The sequence below is a fragment of the Gopherus evgoodei genome, chromosome 8 (assembly GCF_007399415.2).
Source record: "Gopherus evgoodei ecotype Sinaloan lineage chromosome 8, rGopEvg1_v1.p, whole genome shotgun sequence".
Classification (NCBI taxonomy): Eukaryota; Metazoa; Chordata; order Testudines; family Testudinidae; genus Gopherus; species Gopherus evgoodei.
In genome coordinates this window covers 1,040,898-1,059,487 of record NC_044329.1, presented here as the reverse complement: position 1 = coordinate 1,059,487, position 18,590 = coordinate 1,040,898, and the positions used below count along the sequence as shown (strand labels likewise).

Genomic DNA, 18,590 nt, shown 5'->3' with positions numbered 1-18,590 from the left:
AGTGTGTGTGTATGCGCGTGTGCATGTGTGGCCGTGTGTGTGCATTCTGCAATCCTGTACTTTAAAAATATAAAACATTGTTATTGACTGGTCTAAACGGAACATTGAGGACAGCTAGCTGCACGCAGTTTCTGGTGTTGTGTTCTTAGACATCTCCCAGTAAAGTGTGGAGTAGAGAGGAGGTTGTTTGATTATATGATGATTTTTTGGTCATATTGTGGAGAGAGATTAGCTTCTCCATCATGAAGGGAGAAGTGAGTGTCTCTTATAAGCTGGTTTTCACCTCCACCCTCTTCCTGAAAGGTTACAACGTACTCTTACACTGGGTAGGCTGGTTCCAGAAAGTCTGGAGGAAAACAGGTTCTGCTCTTTGAACAGTTTAGTTTTGGCTCATTTTCTCTTACACAGTTGAGCCTAGTGACCACTTTTGCTTTGTTCTGTTGGTCTCAACAGGGGCTGATGCCCCGACTTTGTTTTAGGGTGGGAGTTAATTAACTATTACAAGGGGTTATTTGGAAAGCTTGTGGAGTTCCTAACCTACAGGCTATTTTGAAATGGATGTTGCGGTGTTGACATTCATATTGTCCATGAGGCGAGGACCAGGAAGGAGAGAACCACGTGGGAGGCAGGGGTTGAATTAGATCTGGAAGAGAGGGTAGATGGAAGCTTCAGCTCAGGTGAGGTGTTCTGGGAAGCAGGAGGGAGGTATCTGCAGAGGGATGGAATGTAGAGGAGCTCATGAGGTCTGCAGGGGCTCCCATCATTCAATAGTTCTGAAAAGTTTGACAACACTGAGGAAATTCAGTGGAGTTGCTCAGGTGTAGCTGAGGTAGAGGTTTTTCTGCAGACTTATATTTCCATTGGTGATGCATGAACCAGAAAGAACCCAGCTTGGCTTTCAGATCCCAGAGTGAGCTGTAAGGCACTGGATTTGGTACCATATGACGTTTTGGTTATAGAACTAGAAAAATGAACATATAGTGCATGTTAAATGGCTTAAAAGCTGGCTAACTGATCGGTCTCAAAATGTAATTATAAATGGGGAATTATCAGTGAATGAGTGTTTCTAGCAGCATTCTGCCAGGATGAGTTCTTGGCACTGTGCTATTTAATATCTGTGTTAATGACCTGGAAGAAAACAAAATCATCACCAGTAAAGTTTGCAGATGACACACAAATTGGGAGAGTGGAAAATAATGAAGAGAACAGGTCACTAATACAGAGCGATCTAGATCGCTTGGTAAGCTGGGTGCAGGCAAACAATAGACAATGTAATGTGGTTAGAAATGTGTCTCTAGGAACAAAGAACGTAGATCATTCTTACATATGGGGGACTCTCCTGGGAAGCAGTGACTGACAAGGATCTGATGCCCGTGGTGGATAAATAGCTGAACATGAACTCCCAGTGCAACACTGTGGCCAAAAGGGCTAATGCGATCCTGGGAGGCATAAACGGGAATTCCGAGGTTATTTTATTTTCGTATTTGGAACTGGTGAGACCACTGTTCCTCTACTGTGTCTAGTTGTGGTGCCCATAATTCAAGAAGGATGTTGATAAATTGGCGAGGGCTCAGAGGAGAGCCACAAGAATGATTAAACAATTAGAAGACATACCTTATAGTGGCAGACTCAAGGAGCTCAATTTATTGATCGTAACAAAGAGAAGGTTAAGGGATGACTTGTTTACAGTCTAGAAGTATCTGCACAGGGAACAGGTATTTAATAATGGGTTCTTCAGTCTAGCAGAGAAAGGTACAACGTGATCCAATGGCTGGGAGCTTAAGCTGGACAAATTCAGACCGGAAATGAAGGGCAAATTTTTGACTCTGAGCGTAATCATCCACTGGAACCATTTCCCAAGGGTTGTGGTGGATTCTCCATCACTAGCCATTTTAAATCAAGACTAGATGTATTTTTCTATGCGATCTGGTCTAGGAATTATTTTGGGAAAGTTCTCTGGTCTCTGTTCTACTGGAGGTCCACACAATTGTCCCTTCGGCCTTAGAATCTATGAATCTTGTAGTTCTTCTTCGAGTGATTGCTCACATCCATTCCAGTTAGGTGTGCGCGCCGTGCGTGCACGTTCGTCGGAAACTTTTTTACCCTAGCAACTCCAGTGGGCCGGCAGGTCGCCCCCTGGAGTGGCGCCGCCATGGCGCCCAATATATATCCCTGCCGGCCCGCCTGCTCCTCAGTTCCTTCTTACCGCCGTGTCGGTCGTTGGAACTGTGGAGCGCGGCATAGCTGTCCTCCACGTCCCTAGCTCTCCTAGTTCTCTATCGTTTATCTATCGTTCATCTCTAGTCCATTATAGTTGTTAATTAGTTGGTTAAGTAGATAGTTAAGTTAAATAGTTGTTAAGTAGTTCCTCGCCGGGGGCTTAGCCCTTCCCGGCACCCGGCGCCAGGCTCATGCCTGTTTCGCCGGGCTTCAAACAGTGTGCGGCCTGCAAGAAGCCCATGCCTACCAGCGATCCCCACGAAGCGTGCCTGAAGTGCCTCGGGGAATCGCACAGATCTGACAAGTGCCGCATCTGTAAGGCTTTTAAGCCAAGGACAAAGAAGGAGAGGGATCAAAGGCTCCGGACTCTCCTCATGGAGGCGGCACTTGACCCGACGGCTTCGCAGGCCGTGATCTCGGCGCCGGCACCGGATCGCACCGGCACAGAGAAGACTCCCCGGCACCGACCCTCTCCGGCACCGGAGTCAGAACCAAGGCCGTCGAAGTCCAATACTCTGGCCAGGCAGACCCGGCTAGAGCGCCCGGCCTCGACATCGGCCGCGGCGCCGCCGGCACCGTCGACTCCGGGCCCAGCGGGTCCGTCGAGTCCGGTACCGCCGAGCTCCCCCATGAGATCTGGGGTTGAGATAATGGTCCCATCCACACCGGAGACCTTCGCCTCGGCTCGGGACCTCATAGCCCTGACTGAGCCCACTCGGCTGCCACCCCCGGTACCTCCGGTGCGGGTTGTGTCCAGAGGCAAGCCCATGATGTCAGCACCGCCCAGAAAATCTCGTTCACGATCCAGGTCCCGACGTCTTGGGCGCTCCAGGTCCCGCCGCCGCTCGCAGTCCCGGCACCGCTCCCCTCAGCGGTACTGGTCGCACTCGCGGCACCGGTCGACATCGAGACGATTGCGGTCAGGTTCCAGTCGCCGAGACTGGCACCGCGATTCCAGGAGCAGGTCCCGACGCTACTCGCCGCACCGGTCGACCTCCCGGCACCGAGCCGGTGGCAGGTCCCGGTCTCGGTCGACCTCCCGGCACCGAGCCGGTGGCAGGTCCCGGTCTCGGTCGACCTCCCGGCACCGAGCCGGTGGCAGGTCCCGGCACCGAAGCGGCGCCCGGTACCGATCAGGATCCCGGCACCGCGACAGAACCCGGTCCCGATCCCGATCCCGGCACCGATATGACTCCCGGCACCGGTCCCCGGCACCGAGACGATCCTCCGTGCCGACCCGCGCAGACCCTTACCATCCAGGGTCGGCCCCTCCATGGCCCTCTAGACAGCCGTCCGTATCCTCCCAGACGGACAGCGGGTATGCGCTGGGCACCGACCGGCAGGCGGCGCTGTTCGGTGATCTGCCGCTGCAGGACCAAGGCCCACAACAGTGGGGATTCTGGACACCCTGGGCATACCATCAGGCCCAGGGCCCCCAGCAGCTCCCTGCTAGGCCGGCGACTGCGGAGCGTAGGGCTCCTGAAGCCTCGTTGTCTCGCCCCCCTCCCTCCCCGGAAGGGGAGGAAGGGTCCAAGCAGCAAGACTCCGCTGTGGCTCCTGAGGCAGAGGCGAGGGCTGAGGAAGACCCTCAGTTAGACACTCTCGTGCCTGGGGTCTCCTCATCCTCCTCCCCGGATGAGGCGGTGGCGGGTACCTCCTCCAACAGTCCCCCCCCCGCTGGATCTCAGGGCGCACCAAGACCTCCTCAGGCGATTGGCTCAAAATCTGAGTCTGCAGGCAGAGGAGGTCTCGGAGATAGAGGATCCAATTGTAACCATCCTCTCTTCTGATGCTCCCACCAGGGTCGCCCTGCCCTTCATACGGACCATCCAGGCCAACGCCAACACCATCTGGCAGTCCCCGGCCTCCATCCCTCCGACAGCGAAAGGCGTCGAGAGGAAGTACATGGCCCCTTCTAAAGGCTATGAGTACCTCCATGTGCACCCGACACCGGGTTCCCTGGTGGTTCAATCCGTGAATGATAGAGAGCGTCATGGCCAGGAGGCTCCAGCCCCCAAATCCAGAGAAGCCAGGCGGATGGACCTCCTTGGCCGTAAGGTGTATTCGGCTGGGGCGCTGCAGCTCAGGGTCTCCAACCAGCAGGCCCTGCTGAGCAGATATGCCTTTAATTCCTGGGTGGCAGTGGACGAATTTAAGGAGCTGCTGCCACAGGATGCTCGCCAAGAGCTTGCGGCCATCTTGGACGAAGGCAAGAAGGTCGCACGCACGTCCTTGCAAGCCTCCTTGGACGCTGCGGACTTGGCTGCCCGTACCCTCGCGTCAGGAGTTACGATGCGTCGCATCTCCTGGCTGCAGGTTTCCGGCCTTCCGCCGGAGCTCCAGCATACTATACAGGACCTTCCTTTCGAAGGCCAGGGCTTGTTCTCTGACAAGACAGACCCCAGACTCAAGAGTCTGAAAGACAACCGGGTCATTATGCGGTCCCTCGGGATGCACACCCCCGTGACGCAGCGTAGACCCTTTAGGTCGCAGCAACAACAACAACGCAGGCCGTTTTCCCAGTTCCGCCAGCGGCAGGACCTTTACAGGCGCCGCGGCAGGAATGGAAGGCGCAGGCACTCGGGGAACCAAGGGGGGCAGAACCAAGGCTCCTCAAAACCCCCGCCTGGACCTAAGCCTTCATTTTGAAGGTGCGCCCGAGGGCGCAGTAACAGTTTCCCCTATGGATCCTTCCCCCCCGTTTTCCAACCGCCTTTCGTTTTTCCTCCCGGCGTGGTCCCAAATAACATCGGACCGCTGGGTCTTAAGCATGGTGCAGACGGGATACCGCCTGCAGTTTGTTTCATTTCCTCCTTCCCGCCCTCCTTCCTCGTCCCTCTTCAGGGACCCCTCTCACGAGCAATTCCTTTGGCAGGAGGTGCAGACGCTCCTCAGCAAAGGAGCTATAGAGGCGGTTCCGGAAAGCGAGAAAGGCAAGGGGTTTTATTCCCGCTACTTTCTGATCCCCAAGGCCAAGGGGGGCCTCAGGCCTATCCTCGACCTGCGAGAGCTCAACAAATACCTCGTGAAGTTGAAGTTCCGCATGGTATCCCTGGGGACCATTATTCCATCCCTGGATCCGGGAGACTGGTACGCCGCCCTCGACATGCAGGACGCGTATTTCCACATTGCCATTTGGCCGCGCCACAGACGCTTCCTCCGCTTCGTTGTGGGGGCTCTTCATTATCAATTTGCAGTCCTCCCATTTGGCCTGTCCACGGCCCCGAGGGTGTTTACAAAATGCATGGCAGTTGTCGTGGCGCATCTTCGGCGCAACCGTGTCCACGTGTTCCCTTATCTGGACGACTGGTTGATTCGGGGCACGTCGGAACAACAAGTCAACAGCCATGTCCGCGTGATCACCGGCATGTTTGCAAGTCTGGGCCTCTTGATAAACACAGACAAGTCCACCCTGAGGCCCACTCAGAAGGTGGAATTTATCGGGGCCGTCCTGGACGCCACTGTGGGCAGGGCCTTGCTGCCTCTGCAACGGTTCCAGACCATGGTGGCGATCGTTCAACGTTTGCAGTCAGCCCCATAGACGTCAGTGAGGACATGTCTAACCCTGTTAGGCCACATGGCGGCTTGCACCTTTGTGACCGATTACGCTTGGCTCTGCATGAGGCCTCTCCAGCTGTGGCTTATCAGTCATTACAGGCCGGCAAGGCAACCGTTAGACATGTTAGTCACAATCCCCCAGAAGGTCTTAGATTCTCTCGGCTGGTGGCTAGACCAGTCCATATTATGTGCGGGTCTTCCCTTCCACCCCTCTCAGCCCTCGGTATCCCTGACAACGGATGCCTCAGATCTAGGCTGGGGGGCCCACCTAGGGACCCTGCGGACACAGGGCCTGTGGTCTCAGGAGGAGGTGGGGCTACACATCAACATGCGGGAGTTGAGAGCGGTCCGCCTTGCTTGTCAAGCGTTCTGTCATCAGCTTCAGGGTCGTTGTGTCGCCGTGTTCACGGACAACACGACGACCATGTACTATATCAACAAGCAGGGCGGCACCAGGTCCTCCTCCCTGTGCCTCGAGGCGATACGACTCTGGGACTTTTGCGTAGCCCACTCCATTCACCTCAGGGCTTCTTTCCTCCCTGGAGTACGGAACACGCTGGCGGATCGATTGAGCAGATCCTTCCTGTCACACGAGTGGTCCCTTCGCCCGGACGTCGCTCTCTCCATTTTCCGGAGGTGGGGTTATCCCCGGGTGGACCTCTTCTCGTCCAAGGGGAACAGGAAGTGCCAAGCGTTCTGCTCCTTTCAGGGCAGGGAGCCGGGGTCGATAGCGGATGCCTTCCTCATCCAGTGGTCGACCCACCTGTACTATGCGTTTCCCCCGTTCCCTCTGGTCCACAAGGTCCTCCTGAAGGTGCGCAGAGACAGGGCTCGCGTGATCATGGTGGCCCCGGCATGGCCCAGGCAGCACTGGTACACCATGCTGCTGGACTTGGCCGTAGCCAACCCAGTTCCCCTGCCCCTTCATCCGGACCTGATTACCCAGGACCACGGGACCCTCTGTCACCCAGACCTGCAGTCGCTGCACCTAGCGGCGTGGCTCCTGCGTGGCTGACTGGTTCTGAGCTGCGCTGCTCCACGCCTGTGAGGGAGGTGCTCTTGAGCAGCAGGAAACCGTCCACAAGAGCCACATATTCGGCGAAATGGAAACGCTTCTGTTGGTGCGTAGAGAGAAATCTCCGCCCTATGGAAGTTTCGGTAACCGAAATCTTAGACTATGTTTGGTCCCTCAAAGGGCAAGGTCTGGCCTTATCGTCGTTGCGAGTCCACCTAGCAGCTATCTCCACCTTTCACCCGGGTGCAGACGGTCGCTCCGTTTTTTCTCACCCGACGGTGTCGAGATTCCTTAAAGGGCTGGAACGTTTATTCCCTAACGTCCGTCCCCCTGCTCCGACCTGGGATCTTAACCTGGTGTTGTCCCGGCTCATGGGGCCCCCCTTTGAGCCGTTAGCTACTTGCTCCCTGCTCTACCTCTCTTGGAAGACTGCCTTTCTAGTAGCTATCACCTCAGCTAGACGGGTGTCAGAACTCCGAGCTCTTGTGGTAGACCCCCCATATACGGTCTTCCACAAAGACAAGGTGCAGCTGAGACCACACCCTGCTTTTCTGCCCAAGGTGGTCTCAGCCTTCCACGTCAACCAAGAGATTTTCCTTCCGTTTTTTTTCCCAAAACCTCACTCCTCAGGCAGGGAGCAGCAGCTCCACTCGCTGGATGTCCGTAGGGCTCTCGCGTTCTACATAGAGAGGACCAAACCCTTCCGAAAATCCCCCCAGCTTTTCGTGGCGGTAGCAGATCGTATGAAAGGGCTTCCTATCTCCTCCCAGAGGGTATCCTCTTGGGTTACGTCCTGTATCAGGACCTGTTATGACTTGGCCCATGTCCCTACGGGCCGTGTGACTGCGCATTCTACCAGGGCGCAGGCGTCGTCGCTGGCTTTCCTCGCCCGTGTGCCCATCCAGGAAATCTGTCGGGCAGCGACCTGGTCATCGGTCCACACCTTTGCTTCCCACTACGCCCTGGTCCAGCAGTCGAGGGAGGATGCGGCCTTCGGAACTGCAGTGCTCCGTGCCGCGACTTCTCACTCCGACCCCACCGCCTAGGTATGGCTTGGGCGTCACCTAACTGGAATGGATGTGAGCAATCACTCGAAGAAGAAAAGACGGTTACTCACCTTTGTAACTGTTGTTCTTCGAGATGTGTTGCTCTCATCCATTCCACACCCGCCCTCCTTCCCCACTGTCGGAGTAGCCGGCAAGAAGGAACTGAGGAGCGGGCGGGCCGGCAGGGATATATATTGGGCGCCATGGCGGCGCCACTCCAGGGGGCGACCTGCCGGCCCACTGGAGTTGCTAGGGTAAAAAAGTTTCCGACGAACGTGCACGCGCGGCGCGCACACCTAACTGGAATGGATGTGAGCAACACATCTCGAAGAACAACAGTTACAAAGGTGAGTAACCGTCTTTTTTGGCATTAGGAAAGCAGCATTAATCTGAGCAAAATTAATAGAGAGTCATTGAGACACAATGAACATGGGACCTCCACAAGGCCAATTTTATGTAGTCACTTTTCCGAGCAAAACAGAGCTTTATAGTAGCCTGGATGGAGAACTCTGATGTGGTTAGTGTGTGGAGTGGATGGTCGAGTGCTTAGATCAAAGGCGCAGGGGCCCTTCCCTGGGAATGGATAACAGGTCAAACTACAACTTTGACAAGGGATAGCATCTCCAATGCTAATGCGGGGACAAAGGCAGAGGAATGTCTACGGTTTTGTTGTGTTTATCACTTACAGTTCAGTACAATACTAGATTTTTAATTCCTGTATGTAAAGATTTTGCAGTAACTTTTGTTTCAAGCCTGATTCAGTTTACCGTTTCTATTTTTCTATATTTGTATTTAGCCCATTTCCAGTGTTAGACTCTAAATAAAATTGTCTGTTTTCTCCCTCACCTTGTGCAGACGGCTTTATCTGAAAGAAAAGTAGTGGTAAACCAGGGGACTGAGGGGGCAAATAGGGTCCAACACAACTGTCTTCATCATCGAGGAAGCAGCTGTAAATTAAAACACCTTCAAATGAAGGTTATTAGGTGGCAGTGAAAATAAAATCTTAATCATTTTGTCCTCCCTTGAAAAGACCTGATCCCCCAAACTGCGTTGTGGGGCAGAAGTCTGATCCAGGAGCCAGTGTTACAAAACCACCATCAATTCTTATAACGGCAAGAATTCTAGAATCTGAGTTTAGTTTCCACTCATTTTGCTGTGTGTTTACTGTTCATGTCGGTTTACTCTGCCACTTGCCCTTTTTGTGTTAGTCGTTATTTCCTGTTGCCATCGGTGCGTGCCATGGCTCAAAACAGACAGGCAGCTGCTGCCCCACTGGGCTGCTGTAGATAGGCTCAACAGCTGTATAATTCACTGGTGACCAGGTGACGGTCCCGTCTCAAAATGGTGACATCTTAAGTAATTCATTGAATACTCTGTTTGTTGTTACATAGTTTCTGAGCACCCAGCAGTGTGTTGGTGTTTCACAAAAACAAAGATGTAATCCCCACCCCAAGGCGGTGCCAGGTAAATCAGCAGTGACACAGGAAACAGTCACCAACCAACAAAGGGAGAAACGTGAGTGCGAAGGTCTCGAGGGTTCTTGAAGGGCATCCATGTCCTGATGATTTGGTGATCCTTTTAGAATGTGAACCCCTCATATTGTTAAGGAGAAATGGTAGGAGGGGCTGGAACAAAGTGAGAGAGAGGGCTTGGCAAAGAGACGGGAGGGCCCTTGCAGATAACGAGGGCTTTCTGTCAGTCATGGAGGATGTGGAAGTCACGGATTTCATGATTTTCCACGACCTCTGTGACTTCTGCAGAGGCCAGTGTGGCTGACTGCAGGACCGCCCAAGTAGCTGGCCCTGGGACCTGCCACTGCTGAAGCAGCTCTGCAGCCAGACACCTGGACAGCCCCACGGCCAGCCACACCAGCCTCTGCTCTGGGCAGCTGGTACCGGTACTACCAAGCAGTGGCTCCAGGGCGGATGGAGCAGCTGCTGCTGGTGGTCCCCAAGGCAGCTGGAGCAGCTGATGTTCCAGTGGCCCCCGGCAGCGGGTGCCGCTGCCCCCTGGGCACCCCCCAGCAGCTGCTCCCCAGGTCCCTCCCCAGCAGTGCTCCTTGCCCCTCCCCCCCCCCCCCCCCCCGTTGAGTCAGGGGTATTTATAGTATAAATCATGGACAGGTCACGGGGCTGTTAATTTTTGTTTATTTCCCATTACTTTTACTAAAAATGCCCTTGACTAAATCGTAGCCTTACAGATAGCACATGGAGGTGCTCATAAGCAAGAGGCAGAACGGAGGACAGGCGGGAGAGGGCTACTTAGGTGGCCTCCAGGGACATTGTCTGACAGCTGCATTGGGTAGGAAAGCTCTAACTGCAGGGAGAGGTGTGCTGATGATAAGTTAACATTAGAGTGATGTCAACAGTGAAGCCTAACCCCAGCCCAGCCTTTCCCCACTGCCGCCTACCCGGCTGTAACCCCACCCCTGGGGAAATGCATAGGCTTTGAGTATGCCCTCAAGGACATAGATTCTGCCTCTTGTCAGACCAAGGGGCTGAAGATTTGTTGTATATAGTGGAGCACAGAAAACACTGTGAGATCACCCGTGTAGTGGTGTGGTGAGTAAATGTGTCATGTTGTGAAGAAGACACACATGGCAGCTGTTCCCCTTCCATGGTATCGGACAAAGGTTGGCTGTTAGGAAGGCCGAGAAAAGTGTATGTGCTGTGACCTTTCTCCCGTCCATAACCACGCTGGGAGGTTGGCAAAGAATGGTTGGTGGCTTGTGGACGAGACTAGCTTTCCTCACAGTAGCTGCGCTTTGAGAGAGTACGGCTAATCTTTGTCTGCAGCAGCCAGCGTAAGGCCTTCTCTACACTTCACAAGCTTTCCTGATACAGCCATGCCAGCAGAGCTCTAGTGTAGATGCAGCGTATGCCAACAGGTGTTTTTCTGTCAGCATAGTAACACCACTTTCCCGAACAACCCAGGCAACCTTAGCTCTGCCCTTTTCCAGCGGTGCTGCAGTATGCCCCGTTCATTTCACTGACAACCACACAGTTGCTGAAATGTACAGGGGTGTTAATAATCCGCACCCCTGAGCGACATAAGTTATACCAATCTAAGCGCCAGTGTAGACAGTGCTACATCGATGGGAGAGCTTCTGCTGCTAACATAGCTACTGCCTCTCACAGGAGGTACAGTAATTAAACTGACAGGAGTGCTCTCTCCTGTTGCTTTAGAGTGTCTTCACCAGAAGCACTACAGTGGCACCTCTAGCATTTCTAGTGTAGGTGTAGCTGTAGCTTGTCTACCCCATATGACAAGGACCAGAAAAGCCTGAATCTCTTTGGGCAAAACCTTGCAATTCAGGATCACAACTCTCAGATGGTCATGTCCAAATATAACTCTACAAATCATAACAGATTCCTTGCTTTTACTGAACATCTGGAAGCAATTCCAGTCCATTATCTCAGAGGGCCATTTGGTGGCCAGAACTGCTCTTTGGGCACCCGTAGATGCTCTGGATGCTGCTGTCAGGTCTGTCTTCCTGGCAGTGGTTAATTTCTGAGTGAAGTGTAGAACACGATGGAGGATCTCCCCTTTGACCATCGTAAACTGTTCTGGGAGACCACTGGTGAGTCCCTGTATGTGCCAAGGGCTTTAGTGCTACTTTGTGTCCTGGGCACGTACACACCTACAAATAAGAAAAGGTTTAGTAGGTCACAGACTGCCCAGAGATCACGTCCTGCTCCTTGTTCTGGGTTTAATGGATCCACTGAATCCCTCATAAAGAGAGAAAGATTTCAGAGAGAGAGAGAGGACTGCCCAACCGTCGTCCATGACCACCCAATCATCTTTCAAGCAACAGTTTTGATGGGTCGGTTGAGGGTTTGACTCCTCCCGCACCTCTGGATTTATAGCTACATCAGTTGGCTCACATCCCCTGCTTTGGAGACCACCTTGCCCATTTCCTCCATGCTTGGAGGCAGATCACTACAGACAAGAGGGTGAAAGAGGTCATAACATTGGGGTATACCATCCATTTTACATCATTCCCTCTCTTCCACCTCCCTTCCCAGTCCCTTCCGTGGACCCTTCTTATGAGCTTTTATTGAGACAAGAAGTGAACTCTCTCCTTTGATTAGCAGCAATAGAGTCAGTTCCTCCTCCTCACAGTGGCAAGGGATTTGACTCAAGAGTGTTTCCTTCTGCCAGAGAAGGATGGTGGGTGGAAACTGATCTCAGATCTAAGGCTTCTCAACAAGATTGTAAAACCTAAGAAGTTCAGGATGGTGAAAATAGTCCACATTCATCCCTGTACAGGAGATACAGTTTATAGGGGCATATTTAGACTTGTTGATGGCCAGAGCCTATCTTCCTTTAGACAGATTTGTAACCTTGTCTGTTCTGGTATGGGCAATTCAGGGGTGCCCTTGAACCACAATAAGGAACTGTCTTCAGCTCCTGGGACACATGGCAGCTTGCAACTTTGTGGCCGATCATGCAAGGCTATGCCTCCACTGCTTCCAGGGTTGGCTCAGAACGACTTGTTCTCCTGTCAGACGCACCTGGACAGACAGGTGACAGTATCTCTACAAGGGGAGGGATTCCCTCAACTGATGAAGGATCAACTCTGTGTCTGTGCAGCTTTTCCTTTCTGTTGCCTAGCCCCCTCAGTGACATTAATAACAGATGCATAACTGTTGGGATGGGTAGCGCACCTGAGTGCCTTTAGGACTCAGGACACATGGACAACTCAGAAAACCAGTCTGCAGATCAGTAGAGCTGTGCAAATCTGCAGATATCTACTTTATACCTGTGGATATCTGCATCCATGGATCATTTTTGCGGCTCATGGATGGATGCTGATCCAAATTTTATATTTAGAGCCCTGCAAATCTGCAGATAACTGCTTTATATCCACAGACCTTGTTCAAGGATCGCAGATCGGATGTGTAGGTTGGGGAGATTGGAGCCTTGATGGCAGATCCCCCATTTATGGTGTCCTTAAAGGACAAGGTCTCTACTTCCACACTCTAAATTCTTACCTAAGGTTCCTTTGGAGTGTCACCTTAATCAATCCACTCAGTGTTTTTCCCGAAGCCATGTAGTTCTCTAAAGGAATCCCGTGTACTTCCTGTGTATGTTAGAAGGGCATTGGTCTTCTACTTAGATAGGACCAAGCAATTTAGGAAGTCACCTAGTCTGTTTCCTTCGTGGATAAGTCCACAGGGTCCTTTATCTCTACTCAGAGACTATGGAGATAGGTGTCTGTCGTGCCATCTGGAGTAGCTCACAACCGTGAGTGCCTACCTCAGGGCAGATGGTCAGAAAACAAGGGCTGACACCCCAAACTGGTGGTATGTTCTATAATTAGATTTCACTAAGCCAATGACAATTGTGAACTCCTGGATCACAAAACAGTCTTACATTGGCGTCACAGATAGTCCCCTTAGACTCTCCAGTCTGTCTGGCCACCCAGACAAATGAGAGTTATGGAGAGTTTAAAGCAGATAAAATATCTGTATAGGTGAATCACAGTTTGTATCTCCAAATGGTGGCAGTAATGTAATGAACTGCTTGTTCCTCAAAAGTCTTTCCAGGGTATCCAGATTGTCTCTTGGGATCTCTGCTTTGCATCTGGCACACTTCCCTGTAAGAGTACAAACAGTCCAGAGATAACAGATCTTACTTTGAATCCATATTTATAGTATTGTCACACAAGAAGTGAGCTGATAGCGTCTCTAACCTTGTGGGCTTTTCCTTTGATGATGTGTGTGAGGAATGTACTTAGGGCTTGTCGACACTGGCACTTTATAGTACAGAAAAAACACCCGCCTGAGCACTGCAAGTTTCGGTGCTATAATGTGCCAGTGTAGACAGTGCCCTAGCACTGGGAGCTGCGCCCCTCATGGTGGGGAGGGATAGCTCAGTGGTTTGAGCATTGGCCTGCTAAACCCAGGGTTGTGAGTTCAGTCCTTGAGGGGGCCACTTAGGGATCTGAGGCAAAAATCAGTACTTGGTCCTGCTAGTGAAGGCAAGGGGCTGGACTCAATGACCTTTCAAGGTCCCTTCCAGTTCTAGGAGATAGGTATATCTCCAATTATTATTAAACTGGTGACTAGACAAGCCATGTTAAAGTGCTTTAACATTGCCAGTGAAAATGTGCCCTTAGTCTTTTGACCCCAACCGCTATACATAACGCCACTTACTTTGAAATTAGCATTTTCTGTTAAAGTCCTTAGGTCCTTCATTAGCATTTCACAAGGTATCTTTGATGGGTTATTTAATTACAAGGTATACACCCTGTAAATGTTTGCTGTTGCATTACAACAGGAACAGATAAGTGAAAACAATACAAGTAACATTCCACACGTTTTCATGAAGTTTAAACATTTGAACACACACTTATACATTTAACACTTTGATCTGTTCTAACACGTAAGTGAATTGGCCTGGGATTCTGACCTAAGCTGGCACCTGGTTTGCCAGCATCATAATATCATTCACCAAACGGTGATAGCACATTTGACCAGTTTGTAGGCAACATCTCTGGCACTAAAGAAGACCATACTGGTATCTGAAATGTATAGGGCTGCTATATGGGCTTCAGTACATACGTTTCAGAAACATTAGGCCCAGATCCGAGCCCTCAGATCTGACGCAGCACTTGGCTTTGCAGTGTATCTGCAGTTCTGGTCTCTGTTTCGAAGCTCCCTAATCCATCGGGGATTACTGCTCGGAAGCCACCTGAAGTGGAGCACCTCCTATTCGAAGAAGAGGAGGAGATTACTCACTTTGTGCAGTAACTGTGGTTCTGCCAGATGTGTGTCCCGGTTGGTGCTTCACTACTTGCCCTCCTGTCCCTCTGCTTCTGACTGGTCCTTAGGGGATTGTGTTAGAGTGAACCTGGGCCTTTGAGGCCCCCTGCTGAAGTTCCCACGGTCCTACCACAGCCAGCCCCAGGAAAGGAGTGGTGAAAGTGGGTCCTCCAGGACTGCCTAGAGAGGCGGCATAGAAGCAGCCAATTAGAGCCCAGCAGCAGCAGATAAAAGGTGCTGCTCTTGCTGGCTGGGACCTGAGGAGCAAGGAAAGGGGGCTCATTGCTGGTCACAGGAGCTCAAGAAGAGAACCAGAAGAAAGATTCTATTGGTACTTGCGTTCCACAAGGACAAAGATGATTTGAGAACTTCTGTCCCGAGGCCAGGGTGAAGAGAGAGGCGCTATGTGGGAGAAATCCCAGGGAATAACAGCACCAAAGTGAAGGTAGCTGAATGTCGCTGTTGTGTATAGGGTCCCTGGGTTGGGACCCAGAGTAGTGGGAGAGCCCAGATCTCCCCCATTGGCCAGTGGGAAAGTGGCCTAGGCACCAAGAAGGGGACAAGCTTGCTTAGAAGCCTGATTGAAGGGCAGGATGTAAAGGGCCCAAGGATGGGGCTGAAGACCCTGGTGAGGGACAATTTGTTGGACTCCTTTCTATGCCAGAAGGGGTCCATCCATTTTAAACAGGTTTTAGTGAGGTTACTTAGGGGCTTGGGGTAGTGTCAGGGTGGCTAAATGGAAATGAGGATGTGGAAATAGAAATTACCAAATCTGAGGTGGAAATCAAACTCAAACAGCTTTAATGGGACCAAATGGGGGGGCCTGGATAATCCTTATCCAAGAATATAAAAGGAACTGGCCCATGGAAATTGCAAGCCCAACAGCAAGGATTTTTCATGAATCTGTAAAATTTGTGATCGTACGCCACAACTGGAAAATTGCTAATGTAGTTCCTGTTTTTAAGAAAGGGAAGAAAAGTGATCCAGGAAACTACAGAACTGTTAGTTTGACCTCAAGTAAAAGAGAAAATAGTTAAGGACATAGCGGTAAACAGTAACTGGGATAAAATACAACATGGTTTTACAAAAGATAGATTGTGCCAGAACAATCTGATCTTTCTTTGAGAAGACAACTGATTTTTTTAGGTCAAGGAAATGCAGTAGATTTAATCTACCTGGATTTCAGTAAGGCATTTGATCAGTTCCACATGGGAAATTATTAGTTAAATTGGAGAAAATGGGGATTAATGTGAGAATTGAAAGATGGATAAGGAAGTGGTTAAAGGGGAGACTATAATGGGCATACTGAGAGGTGAACTGTCCGGCTGGAGGGAGGTTACTAGAGGAGCTCCTCAGGGATCATTCTTGGGACCAATCTTTTTAATATTTCCTTAATGGTGTTGGCACAAAAAATGGGAGTGTGCTAATAAAATTTGTGAATGACACCCAGTTGGGAGTTATTGTCAATATGGAGGAGGACTGGAATACCATACAAGAAGATCTGGATGACCTTGAAAACTGGAGTAATAGAAATGGGGATGATATTTAATAGTACAAAGTGAAAGGTCATGCACTTAGGGACTAACAACAAGAATTTTTGCTGTAAGATGGAGACTTATCAGCTGGAAGCGACAGAGGAAAAGAAAGATCTGGGTGTATTGGATGATCACAGGAAGACTATGAGCTGCCAATGTGATACAGCCTTGAAAAAGGCAAATGAAATCCTAGGATGCATCAGGCAAGGTATTTAAAGTAGAGACAGGGAAGTGTTATTACCATTATACAAGACACTGGTGAGACCTCAGAAGAAAGATGAATTCAGACTGGAACAGGTGCAGAGAAGGGCTATTAGGATGGTGTGAAGAATGGAAAACCTACCTTCTTCTTCGAGTGATTGCTCATATCCATTCCAGGTAGGTGTACGCGCTGCGCGTGCACGTCTGCCGGAAACTTTTTACCCTAGCAACTCCAGTGGGCCGGCAGGTCGCCCCCTAGAGTGGCGCCACTATGGCACTAGATATATACCCCTGCCGGCCCGCCCGCTCCTCAGTTCCTTCTTACCGCCGTGTCGGTTGCTGGAACTGTGGAGTGCGGCTTGCTGACCTCCACGTCCCTAGCTCTCCTGTTCGTCTTCGTCGTTTGATTGTAGATAGTTCTTAGTTAAGTATAATAGTTAGTTAGAATCCTGTAAATAGTTATCGAACGTTGCCTGCGGGTGAGCCGTTGCCCTCCCCGGTACCCGGCACCGGGCCCATGCCTGGCTCGCCGGGCTTCAAGCAGTGCTCAGCGTGCAAGAAGCCGATGCCTACGAGCGATCCCCACGACACGTGCCTTAAGTGCCTTGGGGAATTGCACATTAGCGACAAGTGCTGCATTTGCAAGGCTTTTAAGCCTCGCACTAAAAAGGAGAGAGACCAAAGACTTCGCGCTCTCCTCATGGAAGCAGCCCTGTCTCTGGCACCGGCGGCGCAGTCAGGCAGTTCTACTCCGGCACCGGACCGCGCCGGCACCGGCAAGACTCCCCAGCACCGACCAGCTCCGGCACCGGGAGCAGATCTACGTCCCTCAGCGTCTGCGACACCATCAAGGCAGGCCCGAGCGGACCGCCCGGCACCTACCTTTGCTGCGGCACTGCCTGCAGGACTGCTGTCGACTCCGGGCCCAGAAGGTCCATCGAGTCCAGCTCCACCTAGCTCCCCCGTAAGATCAGGGGTCGAGCTAAGGGTCCCATCGATGCCGGAGACCTTCGCCTCGGCTCTGGACTTAATTGCACTAACGGAGCCATCTCAGCCTCAGCCGGCACCCCCGGGATGCATAACTTCCAGGGGTAAGCCGATGCTTAGAGCGCTGTCTCCCGAGTCCCGGCACCGATCACCCCGGAGGCGCGAACGCTCACGCTCGGGGCGCCGCTCGGAGTCCCGGCACCGGTCGCCCAGACGGTACCGGTCGTACTCGCGGCACCGATAACCATCCGCACGGTCCCGGTCGGGCTTATCTCACCACCGGCACCGAGACTCCAGGAGCCGTTCGCCTCGGCGTTCGGCCCCGCGGTCGACCTCCCGGCACCGAACCGGTGGCAGGTCCCGAACCCGGTCGACCTCCCGGCACCGCGCTGGTGGTAGGTCCTGGTCTCCGCTGCCGGCCCGGCACCGCGTTCACAGAAGGTCGCAGTCCCGCTCCTGGCACCGACATCGTTCCTGCTCCCGGTCAGGATCTCGGCACAGATCATCACGCCGTTCCCGGTACCGATGTGGGTCGCGGCACCGAGCCTCGGCACCGAGGGGAGCGTCAGTCACGGCGCATAGAGCTGCATATCAACCAAGCTCAGCGCCCCCTTGGCCTTCTAGAGAGCCGTCGGTTTCCTCCCACACTGGCAGTGTCTATGCCATGGCACAGGACAGGCACGCGGCCCTGTTCCAAGACCCTCCGCCACAAGAACGAGGGCCTCCACAGTGGGGGTTTTGGACCCCATGGGCATACTCTCAGGCCCAGGGTCCGCAACACATTACCCCCCGCCCTGTGGCGGAGCGCAGACCACTGGAGGCGACGGCGTCTAGACCCCCTCACTCCCCAGAAACGGACGGTACTCACTGGGACCCAGAGCTCCCTCTGGAAACGGAGGTGCAGCCCCTCACGGATCCCCCCGTGGACACCTTGTTGCCGGGGATCTCCTCGTCCTCGTCTCCGGATGAGGCAGTGGCGGGCACCTCGTCCTCCAGCCCCCCCCCCACTGGATTTGAGGGCACACCAGGACCACCTCCGCCGAGTGGCACAGAACCTGAACTTGCAGCCGGAGGAGGTGTCGGAAATTGAGGACCCGGTGGTGAGCATCCTTTCATCCGATGCGCCCACCAGGGTGGCCGTGTCCTTCATAAAGACGATCCAGACTAATGCCACTAACATCTGGCAGTCACCAGCCTCCATCCCTCCGACGGCTCGAGGGGTGGAGCGAAAGTACATGGCCCCCTCAAAGGGCTATGAATA

At 52.5% G+C, this 18,590-nt stretch overlaps 1 protein-coding gene across 2 annotated transcripts in view; it reads left to right on the top strand.

The window, feature by feature from the left end:
• Positions 1-18,590, top strand: part of NSD1 (nuclear receptor binding SET domain protein 1) — a 130,931-nt gene that overhangs the window by 45,114 nt on the left and 67,227 nt on the right. The gene's annotated exons all lie outside the window — the stretch shown is intronic.